Here is a 20,060-nt window from a genome sequence, read left to right as displayed (position 1 = left end):
AATAAAAACAAGCGAGGCACGTATGGCACAGTACAAACAGCCTTTCATTCTGTTACATTAGACGAGCCAAATCTCAAAGTATTAGTTTGGTGCATGAGTTCGTTGCTTTTCTTTTTTTTTTTTTAAGTCAAGAGAGTGGTGACAGAAACCAGAAACATGCGAAGTGTTTGAAAATGATGCCACTGGAAAGAACACGCCAAGAGAATGGTTTTTTCGTTTTAAGGGGGAATTTTTTAACGTTAGTGACTCTCCACGTTCAAGAAGACCTTCGGAGTTGATGAAGAGCGTTTAAATTGCATTAACGCCATTGACCTACGTCAGTGCACTAGAGAACTGGCAAATGTCATGAGCTGTGATCATTTCACCATCGTGCGACATTTGCATCCAATGAGAAAGGTTTGAGCTTAAACAACAAAAATCTGCAGATGGTCATATGTACATCTCTGCTTGCTCGTCATCAATTGGCTCATTCTTATCGTCTATCGTTACTGGTGACGAGAAATGGAGTCATTATGCTAACATAAGGAAAATTAAGCAATAGTTGAGCCCAAACAAATCAGCAACCTGCGCGCGTGGACAAAAGATAAAGTTATATATTTAGTGCAACAACGACGGTGTGGTGCACAACGAATTCCTTCCCTCCGAGGTGTAACCATCTCTGCTGACATTTATTGTCAACAACTGAGACGTCTTGCAGACGCTATCCGAGAACAGCGACGAAGCAGACTGCGTGAATTGATGCTTCTCCACGATAATGCTAAACTGACAAAAACGCTATATGGGAGTTGGGTGGGGAACTCATTTTCACACCCACCTTCCTCACCCAATCCTGGACCCTCCGATTTTCACCTTTTCCGCTCTCTGGCGAACAAGCTTCCAAGAAGTGCCTTTTACTGATGAAAATGTGCTCCGAATATGACTCCGCCTCATAACCACGTCGTGAAATCCGAAAGTTACTCTAGCATCGGCAGACTGTTGGTAATAGTAAAGAAGAATATATAATGTTGCGTGTTTCTGTTTTGTTTATTAAACTTATGGAAAAACGTCACCAACTTAAGCACCAACCCAATACAGAAAAGCTACTGAGGAACGATTGAAATTATAAAAATGACAAGTTTTTTGTAATGTGATTTCTCCTATGTAAATTATTTCCTAGTAAAATTCATCGGTATGCTTTAGCTTCAAATTCAGTTTGCTGACGTTCATGGACTGTTGTATGATTATTAGGCAGGCGGTTAGTTTAGTAGTACAGAAGCAGTAGTGAACAGAAAGCCGAGAACGAGAACGGTCACTCTTCTGGAACACGGTAAGGCCAGCTAGCCCCGAACCGAATACGCCTTGCTGTGTAACAACGAGAGTTGATGAGCTGCCCAGTGTAGATGTGGCTTTTAGACAGTTTTCCACATACAAGTAAGTAAACAACGAGATGCCCGCCCGGTTCGCCGTGAGGTCTAACGCACTGCTTTTCGGGCGGGAAGGAGCGCCTGGTGCTCGGCAGATTGTGTCGAGGTCCGGTGAACCGGCCAGTCTGTGGATGGCTTTTAGCCGGTTTTCCATCTACCTCGGCGAATGCAGGCTGGTTCCCCTTATTCCACCTCAGTTACACTATTTCGGCGATTTCTGCGCAAACACATTTTCCACATACGCGTACACTGCATGGGGGCTTAATTAAAATGCAATAATTTTAGTAGCTGTTTGCCGGTTACGAAGTCTCGTAACCGGTTGGCCCTGAGTAGTACTAGTACGCAATCTGACTGCATAAAATAACAATAAAGAATTACAAGAAATTTCCGTTAACACAATTGATTAATTAAGTCCCCTGCAGCTATAAAAGCTACGAAACGACAAAGCACAAGTGTAACTGTTCTGTGTGTGGTAGTGTGACTCAACGTACATGTATCTGGCACGGTTCTTCCTCAATACGACAAGATATTTTGAACACCATTTACAATGAACTAATAGAAAAACCAGAAATACTATAATTGCACATAGAAACCAAAATTAAAAGTCTAATACATGAACACGAGCCATATGCTTTGTTGGCTGAACCTGTGACCAAGAGGCATTGTCATTAAAGAAATGTGAAATAATTTTTTTTTACCTCAATATATACTGACGAAAAATACACTGTGATCATTGCAACATCTTCCATTACACCAACCGAACAGCATCTACTCTCTCGCCCAACAGAACAACAACTGCACTCCACATCCTCTGAACTAGTACTGCTTTCGGCATCCTCTCAACAACTACTGCCCACGGCAACCTCTGAACTATTACTGCGCCAGTGGAGGCGGCGGAATAATAATCTTTGGCGCAATCTCTGGCGCTGTGACTCAGTGTAGCCACCTTTCATATGCCCCTCCTCCACGGGCTAGAATTTGATGGTATTTTTGCCAGCATTGGTGATGAAAATACCACCAAATTCGTCCAAAAAACACAGACAAAAATAAAAGATGATATTAATAATTAAATATTACATAACTAAATAAATTTTGGCTTTGCACTGACCCTTCAATAACCTAATATATAAAATACAGTAAGGAATACAAATGCTTGCATACATGTGATTCTACATAATAGTTTACACAAGTATCACTTGTTAGAGTAGTTAAACAGTTCAATCAATGGCACCAGCAATGACGAATAGGAAGGTAAGAGTCTCATAACATTCCATAAACAGTAAATACAGAAAAAATCAGCTTATACAAATATTCACATAAAATCTTTTCAATAGTTCAATAAACAAGTAGCACTCCTAAGAGTAGTTGACAGTTCCAACAGTAGCACCCAGCAATGGTCAACAGGTGCAAATAGCAGTCCCATAACATTTCATAAACAGTAAATACACAATAAATCAGTTTACACAAATATTCACGTAAAATCTTTTCAATAGTTCAATGAACAAGTAGCACTCCTCAGGGTAGTTGACAGTTCCAACAGTAGCATCCAGCAATGTTCTACAGGTGCAAATAGCAGTCCCATAACATTTCATCTGCAGTATTTGAACACCTCCAATAGTGGCACCCAGCAATGGTCAACAGGTGCAAACAGCAACAAGTGACATAATTTCAGTAGAAGCAGTTCCATCAGTGGCACCCAGTAATGTTAGAACAGGTGCAGACAGCAACACGTGACATCTTTTCGGCAGAAGCAGTTCCATCAGTGGCACCCAGAAATGTTGAACAGGTGCATACAGCAACAAGTGACATCATCAATGGTTGAGCAGTTCCAAAAGTGGCACCCAGCAATGTTGAACAGGCGCAGACAGCAACAAGTGACATCATTTCAGTAGAAGCAGTTCCATCAGTGGCGCCCAGTAATGTTGAACAGGTGTAGACAGCAACAAGTGACATTATCTCAGTAGCAGCAGTTCCATCAGTGGCACCTATTAATGTTGAACAAGTGCAGGTAACAGTCCATAATATTCACCAGCAATAATTACACAGTTCATCAGAGTTCCTCAGCAGAAATTAAACATTTCCAACTGGCACCCACCAATGTTAATAGGTGTAAGCACGAACAACAGTTTGAATGCACACACAATTGCTTTTACAAAATTATTATCAATTCTCTTACACTAAACATACAAATTATAATAAACACACAAATGATATCAGATAATTGTTATATTAACTATAACAAATACACAAATATCAGTAAACCTATAATATCTATGGGTGTCAGAGCAAGCCACAACAAACAAGTAAAATAATATTTAGGAAGTAGGTCGGTACCAATTATTTGGGATTAGGAAAGGAAAACACACAAAACACACTCACTCATCTTTCATCCACATATTAAGTACTATTGTGTAATTCAATAGTGTTAACTGTGTAAATGCAATTCTGTCAAAATTTGATGTTCAACATGTGTGTCAAAAAGTAGTGGCAGCAGTGTATAATAGTCAATAATAGTTACTCAACGTCATAGTCATCATGTCAAGACCAATGTTTGCCAAGCCAAATCAAAATGTACGGTTGCTGAACAACTGTCAGTGTGCCAAGATATGCAAATACTTCCTCTCTTCAAAAAAAGTATATACTGCTTATTGATTTAACAAAGTGTGTGTGTAGACAATCTTCCTTCGACTGGAGTGTTCTAGTCTGCCATCTTCATCCTTCTTGTTCCATAGAAACCAACAAAATATATATATATACTGAGAGGCACCCACTTGCCTTTCTCATACTGTGGCATCAAGCAGTCAGGCCTGCAAGATGGGTGGTTTGCCAAGCGAGTGGATTCTTCCTTAATTTATTGAGCAACATGAATTCTCGTATCTTACTATTTAGTTACAAATTATCCTCCTGCATGAATAATACGCAACGGAAACACGCATCTGACTATCAGTGATTTATAGAACTCTGACTGCACACTACGCACTGGCAATACCACACTTACTTTTTGTCTTTGATTTAACGGCTTTTATATAAATTCGGGACATTATGATAACATACAATTTAATGAAAAAGGCCACCAATCTCTTTCTATTCACTATTTGATTTATTCCTAAACACACAAATTCTACAACCTAGAACAAAATCACAAGAGAAATTCCGCCCAGTGGGCATGGCTTTACGTTAGTGAATCTCTATACTATGGTCTCGTAATCTATTTGCCCCAACAGTGCACTCCCTGGATCGGATGGTGGATCTTTTATTATACCTCACACTTCGTCTCTCACATTCATCCTCACGAAACTTTCCTCCAGATCGAGCGATACAGAAGGAACAAGCATAACCCACAAATCTTTCGAAACTACCTTGCTACTCCCATGCAAAACACACATACCCAAATTACAAGACATACACATCACAACAATATGAAATATTACACAACGAACGGTTACAACTTCATCACTTTCCGCTTTCCCACTTCAATCAATATCTATCCCAGTTTCACACGACACTGCCCCACTTTGTAATTTTACTTTCCTACTGTGAACTCTGGAGATAAACGCACGTCTTCCTGTGCAATGCAAGCCAAGTGGCGTTGCTGGAAAAACGGCCGACTCACCTTGATTCTCTCTCAGAGTTTAAATTTAGTGTCACACGGAATGATATTTCTTAAATACTTCAACTTATGATACACACGCTATTTCTTAAATATTTCAGCTTATTGTACACACGCTATTAATTCTTAAATATTTCAGCTTATTGTACACACGCTAGTATCTCAACTTATAACTACACGTGGTCTCATTGTGACCGTTGGTTTACTACAATTCCCTTAAAATTACCTGCCTCACTTTGTAATTTTCCCCACAAAAGTTCCTAGGAAAGAGAAATGATTAGTTCTAACTACTCTTAAATATTCCACATCCATACCACGCCTCCACACTTTCATTACGGAGCACAACAAAAAACAGGTCTTTGCAGCAGAAGGTTCAGCGCCAGAGTGCCGAAACATGGCCGTATTCCGGTTCTCTCGCACCTCTGTCGAAGTGGGAGAAGCACCTTGCTACCTTATTGGTCAGCCACATTTCAGACGCTCAAAAGCTCTGGTAACTTCCATCTCTTTGATCTCACCAAAGGTAGCCAAAGGATCGACTCAAAGATGATCATATATTCCCATTCACTATCTGTGGTTAGCAGACGACCATACATTCATTCATTTCACAGATCTCACCAAACTGGATGTAGGGATTTATTTTGAGGTAGTGCACATGTGATCAATTAAATAAATAAATTGTCATTCTTTCCCACACTGGTATCCGGCTTCGCTGTATTAATTGAAATTGAGTTACTTTTACACACAAAATGTGTTGTTCTGACAAGAATTTCGTACCTATTTTCAATGTTGGGCGGTACTGTACCCTTTCACCACCGGCTACCCATGCAGAAAAAAATGGCACGGTACTATCCTTGCAATGCGAGGGTAGTTCCGAACATTTTTTTAAGAAAACTGTATTAAAACAAACGTAGCAATTCATCAAAATAACCAGGAGGAGACCTTAGCCCCCTGGTGACCTCAAATAGACGAACAAATTATTGGCAGTTGTTGCATTATTGTACTCTCCACAATCCGGAGTAACGTACACATACAAATATATAACAATCCACATGACAAATAAAACATCACACCATAGAAATGAAAAAATAATATTGAGATAAAAATTTGCTTTAGTTACTGGGATCTTCGTTATTTTTATGAGTAATGCAAATTTCAATAATTCTACAACAAATAAAAAAAATACTAATTGTACTCATGAAATTTTAAACAGCTCACCGTCCAAACACAGAGCAAGTAATCTGACATTCATAAATTGCGCTGTAAAAACCCTTACACAGCAAAGTCTAAATACAAAACAAAATCAACAAAAGAAAAAAATTCGTACACTAGTTACACATAGAATGTCAGGCTCCATACCATTACTCTAAAATATACCTCAAACCTACAGAGAAATAAAAACTGAGAAGAAAACAATGAAATATACCACAAGTTACATACTGGTTACGTAATATAGTTCGTCTAAGACATCATGTCATACCTCATTAACTATCATCACCTAAGCAATTGCCACAACTACTCGACAGTGAGTTTAGCCTTATCTTTGTCCATCAGTACAAATACCTGCTGCTGAGCTAGTCATTTCATCAACTTTGATCAATACACGCAGTAAATAGTTTAGCAATAAGTGCTTGAATCCACCAGTAGCTCTCTTATCTTACTCTACTGTTCATTTCTCTGTTGTCACACATATAGACGACAAGAACTTGCATTTCGACTAGCCTTCGTTACACTTTAATGTGAAATATCACCACTGTGATAATAAAAATAAGTGGCTTCAGTCAAAACACCAACAAGATTATTACTATGCACGACATCAAAATACATCAGTTAATTCCGATATTTGTTGTGCAATGCAAACTCTTGCCCCCTGTGACAATCTTACTGATCAATGCTACATGAACCGCTACGTTGGTATTACGCCACTGGCTTATAATTAGAGCATCATTGTACCAAATATTCTAATAAACATGCTACGTGAACTTGATAACCCAGAACAGACAAAAAACAAACACTAACTATTCTAAACACAAATATTAACAAAATACAATTACGCTTGCTGTCCCTTCAGGAATGAAACATATAAAAAAAAACATTTACACAATTACAAATACATTATTCCCTATCTTGCGAGTCACACGGAAACATTTCATTTGGTGATTTTCTTGGGGTCAAAAAGTTGCTGATAGTTTTCCTAGAACCACTGTCTCGGTGTCAAAGCTCTCCCATGGTTACCCGGACGAAAGTCTTTGAGTCACTCAATTCGGCATTTTGAACACGCACTGAACAGTAAACTGTATCTCCCATTAAACACAAATATCATAGTCACTCTCAGAGTACCATCCACACGAATCTGTTCGTCCAAAAAATGGCCCTACAACCACTATTACCCACGGTTCTGTCCTTTCAGTTCATGGTGTAATTAAAAGTCGTAAGTTTCAACAAACAGCACTTATTCCCGCGCCAATTCAAGAAATGTCTCCTACTACAGACGCAAATGTCAATGTCCCACTCTAGTTTCTTGCCTTCATACAATAATTGTTCACCAAACGACAACTGTCCTCTTTAAGTATACCAAGCGTCCCACATGCAATTCACAAAGCACACTTAACAAGTCACTGTCAAAAATTTATGGATCCCACCATTCAGTGGTCAAGACAAAACAAAACAATCGTCCTGTCTGCTAAAGGCAAAATCTTTCCCACCACTCACAACGTGGAAACACCAGTCCTTCACTTTCCACATTATGTAAAGTCGCAGTCATTTTGTTTCACTGCTCCACAGTCCAGTACAAGTTAATAGCTGCTGGTAAAAAATGCTCGCCGGACTCTGCTGCGCTCCGTCCATTCTGCCGTGGCGTCGCTGCGCGCGCCGTTGAGCAGAAGAAACCACCCGCTGTTGCCTCCGCGGGATACCTTCCCCAGTCGTAAGGGTGGCGGAACTCATGAATGGCCAGTGATACGTGCGTGTCGCCCCAGGCCGTTGACCTGCTGTAGCGGGCGCGTGGAGTGTACCTCGTCCGACAATGGAGTGGGGAGTGCCGCAGCTGTGTCGCCTGTCGCCATGGCGACGTCAGCTCGGCCCGTTAGCGGTATGGGCGTTACGACACCCAATTAGCCAGATCTTCCGTGCATCTCGCAACATTACAGACAAAAGGAAATTCTTACATTAAAATTATACACCCTAGTTTTCTACACATACAACATCAACATTTATCTCTTTTCTATAGACAGCCCACACTCGTGCTATTCATTGTACCTGTCGTCCCTCATACAAAACATGAAAGTGTAAAAAATAAAGAACAAAATGAATAAGAAACAATCTATACAACTCATAATTACAATACAAAATAGTAAACTACTCTAACATCCTATCACAGTGAAAATATTAGAAACTGTTGATTCTCAAGCTACAATATACAATGAACCTTTGTGCTTGTGACAGACTGAAATTGAAACCCCTTGAAAGTGTTCTAACAAAAAAATGAGAAAATAATCTACACAACTCTCAATTACCTACCACAGGTTATTAAATATTAAACTACTTTAACATCCTAACACAATAAACATTTTAGGAACTGGTGACTCTAAATCTACAACATATAATGCACCCTTGTGCTTGTGACAGACTGAAATCAGTATCTCTTCACATATTTTACATTTCATTATATATAGCAACGTTTCTAGGACACATATGACAGATCCTGACCTGACATCGAGGTTCATCCCAACAAACAATAAAACACAATAATGTTTTAGTTATGGATCGGTAGCATCCCCTTTACAGGAGTGTGTGCATTGATCACACTACTCTACGACTCTCACTCACCAGACATCACATTTTCCCTCTCATTCAATCCATTGATACACTAACAGAATAGGTCTAGAAGTCAGCTATCCTTAACACCACCTCACTCACTACAACATACCATACCTTTGCTCCCTTATACTCAACCACATAACACATGAAGCTGCTTCGGAGATAGCTTTCCAGTCTCCGAATTCGTCCTTTCACTCTGGCACCTCTCTCCATCGGCTTATCTCTGCATTCACTTCATGCTAAATATCAACTTAGAATCGCGACATTTCATCTAAGAACAAAAATACACAAATTAATCAACTTGCAAAATAACTGTACACATTATTGGTACCGTTTTGATTAGTTATACTGGTACCAGGCTTCAACAACAACAAAAAATATTATTTTTGCCAAATAGCATATTTTATGGTAAGAATTAGATCTACACTTATATTACATCTTACGTCAGTATTTCACAACGTTCACCATCTGGGTCTCATACTCCCTTTACGTCCTTTCACATTGTGCAGTTGTCCTCATCTCTTCATTCGTATTTCGGCTCTCCGTCCGTCCATTACTCCATCATTTCCTGGTCTTCCTTCATCATTGGCATCAATCTCTATTGCAGCATACACAGGCCTCTCTGTAACATACATCTAAGACATCTCCACATTATTCAATTCTACTCACCTTTATTTACCACTGTTTCATCACGTCGAATCTCTCTTTATTAATCCCCTTGCTTCACGTCGCTTCTCCTCATATACCACCTTTATCCACTACTATTTATCACGTCGCTTCTCTATCTACTATCTTTATTCACTCATTAATCATCACGTCGTTTCTGCTTGATCCTTATTCATACGACAAAAATACGTACATACACCACTCTGTCGACTCCTGTTCATGACTCATTCGACCAGTCTGTTCTGTCATACTTCCTGACATCCCGCCTGAAAATTCTTATGTTCGATTTGACCCTGCACAACGTTACACACCACAATTAAATACACTGACTATCTACCATAAATTGCCTACCTTAGATCTATCCTTAACTTTTCCATAATTTGATGTTAGAAATGTGATGAAGCCCCCGAGATTGTTTTCCCTTGATCGTCTTAATTAGTACAGCATTTTCATGTACAATCCGCCTCACTCTGAATGGTCCACTATACACAGTAAAGAACTTGCTAGTTAGAAATCTGTGCTTCTTTGATAATCGATGAGTTTTTATTAGAACCTTGTCTCCTACTGCCAATTCGATCTTACGGATCTTTCCTTTCTGCTTCTCCTGCCTATCCTTAGCTGCTTTCTTAATTCGCTCTATCGCAACCTTAACAATTTCTGTGTGCCTCTGCTTTCCTGATCGCGGAAAATCTACTAGCTCCCTGACTCGATCTGGTGGTGGTTCATTCTTTAGCACCGTAATTGGTGATAAACCAGTTGCTCCATGTGGTAGCTCATTGAGGATGTCCTGAAAATCTTTGAGAAAAATACTCCAACTTCTGTGTTGCCTATGGCAATAGATCTTACACAACTTTCCCAGTTCTTTTACAATTCTTTCATTGGGGTTACTTGCAGCATGGTATCGGGATATGAACACCGGTTTTATCCTTCTTCTCTTCAGTGTGGTTAGCCATTGTCTGGATCTATATTGCGGTCCATTGTCAGCAATGAACTTTTCTACAGTCCCTACTTCTCGCAAAAAGTTTTTAACGATCGCTGCTGCTACTGTCCTTCCCGTCGCACGTTTCAATGCGGTAAAAGTCACATACTTTGACACCAATTCCACTGCTACTAAAACATATCTATATCCCTGCACTGACCTAGGTAGCGGGCCAAACAAATCTGTTGCTCCGAATTCCCTCAGTCTACCTGGCACTATCGGAAAAAGCGGTGCTTTGCACGAGATAGTTAACGATTTTGCCTTCTGGCACAATTTGCAACTACCAAGCACGTTCTTGATCCTCCTCTCCATACTAATGAAATAAACTGATTCCCTTAACTTCTTACAGCATTTCCTTGCTCCGTAATGCCCGTAACTTAGGTGCGTGTACCAGATCAACTTGTTGACTATTTCATTTGGTATACACAACACCCAGTCTTGTGTGTTCGGATTTCTACGGTAGAAAAGGACCCCATTCTGAATTGTATAAAAACGTGCTATATTGGCGTCTAAGTTCGCTCTAACTCTGTCCTTCACCATTCTCCATGACGCGTCTTTATCCTGCTCTTTCGCGATATTTGTGAGTACCGTCCCTATGTACTTCTCGAACGGCACGCCCTGCATTTTTGCTCTAGCCTCGTCCCTCAAATGGTTACACACAAACTTCATTTTGAGGAGCGGTCCCCACGATGAAGGTAATGAATCTTGGAATTGAGACAGCCACAGGCATGGATGTTGGTAATTATCAGGATCCGGAAAGCAAGTGTACGTTTGTACCGACACGAAGTGCCTCCTACATTCTTCTTCCGCATCTATGTTTTCCGACCTTGGGCTATACCCAGTTGGGTTTGCCACCTGTTTTATCCGACACAACCGTTCTTCTAACTCTCTGAGTTCGTCTTCCTCTTTCTGCCTATTTTCGTTTTTTGAATTTATGTCACTCTCCCTCTGCAGTCTACCTGGTGGTGTTTCACCTTCGCTTCTGCACGCTAATTGCAACTGTGCTAGTTCTTCCCTATGTTTCCTATTTGTTTCTGATTGTGCCTCTTTAAACTGCAATAGTGATTGTATCTCCTCTTGGTCGGCATAAACCTCTCGCTGCGTACTGTCAGAGCCTGTTTCGCCTCTCATACTGATCTTTTCTACATCTGCGCTAATCGTATTCATTCTGGCCACTACCACCGCAACTTCATCCCTGTGTTTATTTACCGCCATTTCCTGCCGTGTGACTTGAGCTTCTACGCTGTCTAATGCCCCTTGTTTATCTGCAAGTAAGTCCTCTACTATCTCTTTGATTCGCTCATCCGGCAACACGTCCCCACGTTCGGTAATATCACTCTCTATTGCATTTACTCGTACCTCCAAATTATTGGTTTTTTCTTTCACAGCATCACATACTTGCTTTACCGCACCCAGATTCTTCTCCCCCTCATCTAACCGATTATTAACTGCGGACAGACGCTCATCGATAACTGTGTGGAGCTTCCTCATTGCCTCTTTATTTCCCTTATCCATTACCTCCAATCTTTCCTTATTTTCCCTATCTCTCTCCTTATTATCTCTATTGATTGCTTCTAATCTTTCGTTATTTGCTTCCAATTTTTCATTTATCGCTTTAGTCTCCCTACTCATTGCTTCCAATCTTTCCTTATTCTCCCTATCTCTCTCCTCATTCTTCCTATCTCTCTCCTCATTCTTCTCATTCATCGCTTGTAATCTTTCATCCATCCTCTGTAAAAACTGCAGTAGCCCACTGTCATTTGCTACCGTCGACGCACTCACCTCGTTCGCCTGCGAAACCGTAGCTTCGCTAAGGGTAGCTGCACTTTCACCGTACACCTGGCCTAGTCTCGGCTCGCCCGCGGCGTCTGGGAAGGCCCGTGTTTGTGGACAAAGCCCGCCGCACAAAGGATCCCCTTGCAGCGGTCCACTGAACAATACAGCCTCTTCTGAGTGCCTGCCGTCCCCGCTCATTAACCCATCTACAGCTACTTCCCGCTGCACTGCTACGTTCACGCCAGAATCGTTATTCTCCATGGTGACTATACTTTTAGCCTGCGATCTAGTTACTACGGACATTACGCAAAAAAAATTATACCACGATCTTTCAGCCTTGTACGATCTAGCAATTAAAAAAAAAAAATAATAAAAGATCCTCACCAATCCAGAAAGAAATTGCAAACAAAAAAAATTTTACTTCTTAGCGCTATCACAATATATTCCATCAAAAAAATAAAAAAAATCTTAACAGCAATAATCCTGGCAGGGTCGAAATTATGAGAGGCACCCACTTGCCTTTCTCATACTGTGGCATCAAGCAGTCAGGCCTGCAAGATGGGTGGTTTGCCAAGCGAGTGGATTCTTCCTTAATTTATTGAGCAACATGAATTCTCGTATCTTACTATTTAGTTACAAATTATCCTCCTGCAAGAATAATACGCAACGGAAACACGCATCTGACTATCAGTGATTTATAGAACTCTGACTGCACACTACGCACTGGCAATACCACACTTACTTTTTGTCTTTGATTTAACGGCTTTTATATAAATTCGGGACATTATGATAACATACAATTTAATGAAAAAGGCCACCAATCTCTTTCTATTCACTATTTGATTTATTCCTAAACACACAAATTCTACAACCTAGAACAAAATCACAAGAGAAATTCCGCCCAGTGGGCATGGCTTTACGTTAGTGAATCTCTATACTATGGTCTCGTAATCTATTTGCCCCAACAGTGCACTCCCTGGATCGGATGGTGGATCTTTTATTATACCTCACACTTCGTCTCTCACATTCATCCTCACGAAACTTTCCTCCAGATCGAGCGATACAGAAGGAACAAGCATAACCCACAAATCTTTCGAAACTACCTTGCTACTCCCATGCAAAACACACATACCCAAATTACAAGACATACACATCACAACAATATGAAATATTACACAACGAACGGTTACAACTTCATCACTTTCCGCTTTCCCACTTCAATCAATATCTATCCCAGTTTCACACGACACTGCCCCACTTTGTAATTTTACTTTCCTACTGTGAACTCTGGAGATAAACGCACGTCTTCCTGTGCAATGCAAGCCAAGTGGCGTTGCTGGAAAAACGGCCGACTCACCTTGATTCTCTCTCAGAGTTTAAATTTAGTGTCACACGGAATGATATTTCTTAAATACTTCAACTTATGATACACACGCTATTTCTTAAATATTTCAGCTTATTGTACACACGCTATTAATTCTTAAATATTTCAGCTTATTGTACACACGCTAGTATCTCAACTTATAACTACACGTGGTCTCATTGTGACCGTTGGTTTACTACAATTCCCTTAAAATTACCTGCCTCACTTTGTAATTTTCCCCACAAAAGTTCCTAGGAAAGAGAAATGATTAGTTCTAACTACTCTTAAATATTCCACATCCATACCATGCCTCCACACTTTCATTACGGAGCACAACAAAAAACAGGTCTTTGCAGCAGAAGGTTCAGCGCCAGAGTGCCGAAACATGGCCGTATTCCGGTTCTCTCGCACCTCTGTCGAAGTGGGAGAAGCACCTTGCTACCTTATTGGTCAGCCACATTTCAGACGCTCAAAAGCTCTGGTAACTTCCATCTCTTTGATCTCACCAAAGGTAGCCAAAGGATCGACTCAAAGATGATCATATATTCCCATTCACTATCTGTGGTTAGCAGACGACCATACATTCATTCATTTCACAGATCTCACCAAACTGGATGTAGGGATTTATTTTGAGGTAGTGCACATGTGATCAATTAAATAAATAAATTGTCATTCTTTCCCACACTGGTATCCGGCTTCGCTGTATTAATTGAAATTGAGTTACTTTTACACACAAAATGTGTTGTTCTGACAAGAATTTCGTACCTATTTTCAATGTTGGGCGGTACTGTACCCTTTCAATACATATATACACTCCTGGAAATTGAAATAAGAACACCGTGAATTCATTGTCCCAGGAAGGGGAAACTTTATTGACACATTCCTGGGGTCAGATACATCACATGATCACACTGACAGAACCACAGGCACATAGACACAGGCAACAGAGCATGCACAATGTCGGCACTAGTACAGTGTATATCCACCTTTCGCAGCAATGCAGGCTGCTATTCTCCCATGGAGACGATCGTAGAGATGCTGGATGTAGTCCTGTGGAACGGCTTGCCATGCCATTTCCACCTGGCGCCTCAGTTGCATCAGCGTTCGTGCTGGACGTGCAGACCGCGTGAGACGACGCTTCATCCAGTCCCAAACATGCTCAATGGGGGACAGATCCGGAGATCTTGCTGGCCAGGGTAGTTGACGTACACCTTCTAGAGCACGTTGGGTGGCACGGGATACATGCGGACGTGCATTGTCCTGTTGGAACAGCAAGTTCCCTTGCCGGTCTAGGAATGGTAGAACGATGGGTTCGATGACGGTTTGGATGTACCGTGCACTATTCAGTGTCCCCTCGACCATCACCAGTGGTGTACGGCCAGTGTAGGAGATCGCTCCCCACACCATGATGCCGGGTGTTGGCCCTGTGTGCCTCGGTCGTATGCAGTCCTGATTGTGGCGCTCACCTGCACGGCGCCAAACACGCATACGACCATCATTGGCACCAAAGCAGAAGCGACTCTCATCGCTGAAGACGACACGTCTCCATTCGTCCCTCCATTCACGCCTGTCGCGACACCACTGGAGGCGGGCTGCACGATGTTGGGGCGTGAGCGGAAGACGGCCTAACGGTGTGCGGGACCGTAGCCCAGCTTCATGGAGACGGTTGCGAATGGTCCTCGCCGATACCCCAGGAGCAACAGTGTCCCTAATTTGCTGGGAAGTGGCGGTGCGGTCCCCTACGGCACTGCGTAGGATCCTACGGTCTTGGCGTGCATCCGTGCGTCGCTGCGGTCCGGTCCCAGGTCGACGGGCACGTGCACCTTCCGCCGACCACTGGCGACAACATCGATGTACTGTGGAGACCTCACGCCCCACGTGTTGAGCAATTCGGCGGTACGTCCACCCGGCCTCCCGCATGCCCACTATACGCCCTCGCTCAAAGTCCGTCAACTGCACATACGGTTCACGTCCACGCTGTCGCGGCATGCTACCAGTGTTAAAGACTGCGATGGAGCTCCGTATGCCACGGCAAACTGGCTGACACTGACGGCGGCGGTGCACAAATGCTGCGCAGCTAGCGCCATTCGACGGCCAACACCGCGGTTCCTGGTGTGTCCGCTGTGCCGTGCGTGTGATCATTGCTTGTACAGCCCTCTCGCAGTGTCCGGAGCAAGTATGGTGGGTCTGACACACCGGTGTCAATGTGTTCTTTTTTCCATTTCCAGGAGTGTATATGCTCTCACTTACTTTACCTCTTATCCACCAAAACTCCAATAATCATCAGCATCACATAATCTCAATACTTCAATAATACCTCTTCAATACGCCGATACATATACCAATATCATTTCACTTCCATAACAACTTTTTCCTCTAGCCAGTCTCCTCGAACAAGTACAGATAAAATCCTAGTGCAAACTTCAGTTCATCATCCCATACAATCTGAAGACACAGTATCCACACACAACCTCTGTGTAATCCACCTGAGCCAATCTTCTATCCAATATGAATTATAAAATACATTTTGGTTACCTTGTCCATCATAAAATAAAAGAAATGCATACATGACCTCTAACAGCCTTCAGTTTGAATAACTTTCAGTAAGTAGGTGCGAGTACGTAGTATGAATGATCACATAAGACGTTGAATAAATAAATCGTAATATCTCACTGTGTGTACACCACTTCAAGCATCATGGTAAAACCGAAGCAAACATGTGGAGTATTTCTTTGTGTGAAGTGTCACTTGCTATTTCAATTGCTCACGAAGAATGCAGTGTAATAACTGTCAATGGTCTAAAGCTAGTGTTGGTATTTCATGTAGTTAGCTTCCTTTCTGTTAGCATAAATTTATACAGCTTCCATACAATCTCCAGTTCATGTGACTTCAATGAAGTTTCTTGTACCAATGTAGTTCGTAGAATTATAGCAGTTCATTTTCTTATCTTAAAATACGAAGCACTGAGCTAAGAAAAACATGCAACAGCGAGTAAATATACCAGTAGAGAACAGAATGTTAACAAGTGGATGTAGCACAATCCCTACAACGAGGCTCTGCCAACCGAACAATCTATAATTAATACCATAGTGTAACCTAAGCTCCATGTTCGTACACAGTATATAAGTATTTCTATATACCAAATTAAGGAGTAGTTATGACAACAAAACAGAAATGTGTAAATATGCAATCAATACACAAAGTAGCAAATATATATCTTACATAATAAATAGGTTATTAGCATCATATCAGCATAAGCAAATAAATGTTCATATGTAATCTCAATAAGTAAACATGAAGGCGCAAGCAGATAAATCACAAAGTAAAACTTACATACATAACCATATCAGCACAACTAATCAGGTGACAATTATAATTTAAATAAATAGGCACAGCAGGCGCATAATAAAAAAATATGACATCAGTGAAAAAGCAGAGCAGCCAAGCGATGCATAATATACATAAGTAACAACCCTGTTCATTAATCATTGTAAAATCAGTTATCACAAAGTATAAATCACGTAATTGCGAACAGCAAATTACGTTTAAAGTACATACCTAAGTAGAAATATGTTACCTGAAAATTAAACTCAATTAATAGTTACCTTTTTAGTTTATTACTTTCTTCTTCGAAATTACATTCTTCCTGAAATTTTCTCGACATCAAGTCCTCTTATAGTCGGACACACACAGAATTTCCCTGAAGTTCTTAAATATTTTATACAACTGTATCCTGAAAAAAAAAACTGAACGTTAATAACATAAGTTATCAAGTCACTATAGCTTTATACTGAATTTAATCGGAGAAATTAGACTGTGTATTAGTCTACGGCTGTCTGTGCATTCGCACTGAGAGCACGATCAGCTGTACGTACGCGTGACGTAGGAAGTAATTGTTTGTGGTCAACGACTACCTTGTGCGGCGCGCAGACTGACTGTTGCTTTGTGTATGTGCCGCCGCCAAAACACGGCGCGGTATCCTTGTATTCTCTGCGTGTCCACGCGCAACTGTTAATATCTCAAAAGCATGTCATTCCACAAAAATTTTAACGTTCGATATATGATGTATTCCTTTAGAGCGTCGTGATTTAAGAGTTTCTACATCAACAGTGTTATCTTGAATAATTTCGCAAACTCTATATGGACCGTTATAAAGCAGAAAAAACTTGCGACACAAGCCTTTTCCTTTGTGAGACAAACGATGAGACTTATTTAACACCTTTTGACCAACTGACAAAGTTTTTAAACGACCAGGACGTTTAGCTGATTTCTCTCTTCTAGCAGCCGCAGATGCAATATTTTGTAGAGCCAGGTTGACAACTTCAGAATGCCGCAGTTTCCTTGTAGGCGGAAAAGGAACGATTTCAGAAATGCGATTTGTCGGTGCTTTATTTTTTAATATCAATATAGGCGGTAAAGAAGTTGAATCATTAGGGAGTTCATTCAGAATGTTTTGAAAAATATGAAGATACTGATCCCACGTTCTGTGATTATGATGACAATAAAGACGACACAATTTATTGATTTCCTTCATCCATCTCTCTGAAGCGTTAGATTGAGGGTGAAAAAGTGAAATGTAAATTGGTAAAGTTCGAAGCCAAATTTTAGAGCGAAACTGTGATCCACAGATAATGGATCATCCATTATCTGATATAACATTATCAACATGACACAGTTCTTTAAGAAAATGTTTGATGAAAGCATTAGATACTGAACGAGCTGTTGCTTTACGTAAAGGTGTAAAACACACTTATTTTGATGTCAATTCCACTGCTACCAAAATGTACGCAAAACCATTAATAGAACGAACCACTGGACCGAACAAATCGACTGCAGCCATCTCCTTTAATTTCTCTGGAGTGATAGGAAACAACGGTGCTCTGTGAGAAATAGTTGGCGGCTTAGCCTTTTGACATGATTTGCATTTGGAAAGAACAAATCGAATACGTTTTTGCATATTACTGAAGTAGCATTTTCTCGTTATTTATGAAAGCATTTTCTGGGACCTAAGTGTGCATAACTGAAATGTGTATACCAAATCAATTTATTAACCCACTCATCAGGAATGCAAACTAACCAAACAGAGTTGCCAACCGATTTTCGTTTAAAAGGAATATCATTGCGAACTAAATAATACTGTCTAATCGCTACGCTTTCCTTTCTCCTCCACTTCTCCTTAATGTCCTTCCAGATTGGATCCTTGTTTTGCTCCTTCGCGATGTACCGGAGCGAAGACGAAATAAAATTTTCAAACGCAACACCTTGAATTACATCAAACAATAATTGTTTTCTTTGCAGTCCTCCTCAGCACTTTGTTTCAAACCCATAGGTGCACGTGATAAAGCATCAGCAATAATATTTGAAGAACCCTGTATGTAAACAATACTAAAATCAAATTCCTGTAGATACAGCGCCCATTGTGACAATCTTCCATGTGTTAATTTTGTTGACATAAGAAATTCCAGAGCTCGATGATCGGTGTAAACCTTAGTATGTCTGCCATACAAAAAGATGCGAAATTTTGTGAAAGCCCAAACAAAAGCCAAAGCTCCAGGTTCCGTAATCAAATAATTCTTTTCTTATTTAGAGAGAACACGACTTCCAAATGCAATAGTTTTCTGTACTACAACGCCGTTTTCTTCTATCTCTTGAAATAAGTGTCCACCTAGGCCTTTGTTATGATGAGTCCGTCGCCAAACAAAAATCTTTAGATAAATACGGATGTGAAAGAAGTGGAGCAGCAACTAAAGCATCACGAAGTTGTTCAAATTCTAATTTAGCTTCCTCATCCCAACACCAATTTGAATTCTTTCCAGAAAGTTCACACAAACGAGGTGTGGCCAAATTGTCCAGTCTAATAAAGCGTCTAAGAAAATTACAGGCACCAAGGAAACTACGAACATCACGTTTTGTAGTAGGAACAGCATAATTACGAATAGCGTCTAGTTTCTCCGGATCAGGAAGAATACCTTCTGTAGAAATAATATGACCAAGAAATTTCACCTGAGAACGACCAAATTCAGATTTTTCCAAGTTCACTGTAATGCCAACACTTGCAAATTACGTAATAATGAATCCAAAATTTTGTTATGCTCACTCCAAGGACGTTTAGCAATAAGAATATCGTCAACATATGAAGTAATATTGTCACGAAGATAAACAGGTAAAATTCCGTTTAAACCACGAATGAATGCTGCTGAAGATACAGTAAGTCCAAACGGTAATTTCGGAAAACACTTTTGGATAAAATAGTCATATCCGGTTATTCTTTACCGACTCCTTTTCTAGATAGGTCGATAGTTGAAGAGTTGTTTTGATAGATACAAACAATAGTAAAAGAGTAGGCAGCAATGCAGAATACTAAAAGGGAAATAGCACCACTACAGCTCGGGGCCCTGTGCACGCTACGGCACATATTCACTTAGTGTAGTGAATCCCCTGAGGACC

Source organism: Schistocerca nitens, chromosome 8 (genome assembly GCF_023898315.1).
Source record: "Schistocerca nitens isolate TAMUIC-IGC-003100 chromosome 8, iqSchNite1.1, whole genome shotgun sequence".
Taxonomy (NCBI): domain Eukaryota; kingdom Metazoa; phylum Arthropoda; class Insecta; order Orthoptera; family Acrididae; genus Schistocerca; species Schistocerca nitens.
Note: the sequence above shows the minus strand (reverse complement) of the source record.